Here is a 1,179-nt window from a genome sequence, read left to right as displayed (position 1 = left end):
ACAGGAAACAGTATTCTGTTGTGTCTGACTTTACGCTGGTGGAGATGACGTCTTCTACCCACATATAAAGGTATTTTGTTTTCTGACAGGTGAGGACAGGAAATAAACAGCAGCTGTTGATCATATTGTTTGATTCCAGTAAATCAATGATCCAACAACATGGATGTTAATCCTTCAATACAAGAGTTCTTTAACCTCTAACCCTGATGAACTAAAACTGAACAAACACAAACATTATACAGCAGGAAACACGCAGTGAAGTCACTAAAGACAAAGTGAATGTATCAAACAAAGCAAACTTACACTTGGTTCAAACAGAGTTGAAGAAGAAGAGTCTCCATTTGACGCCTGCAGAGAAAAGAGTGAGACAGGTGAGCTGTTTCCTGGAATCAGCCACGGCTCCACCTGTGATGGAGGAGGGATCAGGAGCAGATCATGCAAATCACCGTCCATATTCTTCCACTTCTGTCCTTCCCTCTTTGATTTTATCTGACTGTGGTTTCTCTATCATTTCCCTGCACCTCAGTGAGGAATCCAGAAAGACCTGATTAACAACCTTTCCTCCCGTCTCTAAATAAAACAGACACAGTCTCATTCCTGAGGTCAGATCTGATAGTTTCTCTGACTAACACCAACATATAGGTCTGTTTAACAACCAATGAGATGACAGATACTAAAGGAAACTTGAAAACAGCAGAGTTCTCCATGAGGTTCTGCAGCTTCTGGTGCTGGAAAGAAAAAACTGATGACATGATGTCACATGACAAGACTTAAATCTTGTTAATAGAGTCGTACTAATGACGGATGTTAACCACACTGATACCAACAGTGATGTCTTCACTCAGAGAAACTACCATGATCACTGCCCCCCGGTGGTTACTGTCAGTAACTACAACTCTCCACATACAGCACTGACAACAGGACTGATACTCACACTCACATTATTCCATATTTCTGCATTATTTTAGCTCTAATGTTCATCAGTCTGATAACGACCCTCTGTATGTGAACACAGATATTATTAAACTGCTATAAACACTCATGTGAACATGTTTGTAAACTGGCTGATAGAGTATTTACTGCCCTCCTGTGGTCACACTGAGTCACTACAACACTACATTACACTGACAGGATTCACACTTATTAGGACATACACAATAAAGAGTGACAATCATAGAC

This window comes from Seriola lalandi, unplaced genomic scaffold, assembly GCF_002814215.2.
Source record: "Seriola lalandi dorsalis isolate HSWRI2012SDOR001 ecotype SW California unplaced genomic scaffold, Sedor1 jcf7180002054977, whole genome shotgun sequence".
In the NCBI taxonomy this organism is placed as follows: domain Eukaryota; kingdom Metazoa; phylum Chordata; class Actinopteri; order Carangiformes; family Carangidae; genus Seriola; species Seriola lalandi.
Note: the sequence above shows the minus strand (reverse complement) of the source record.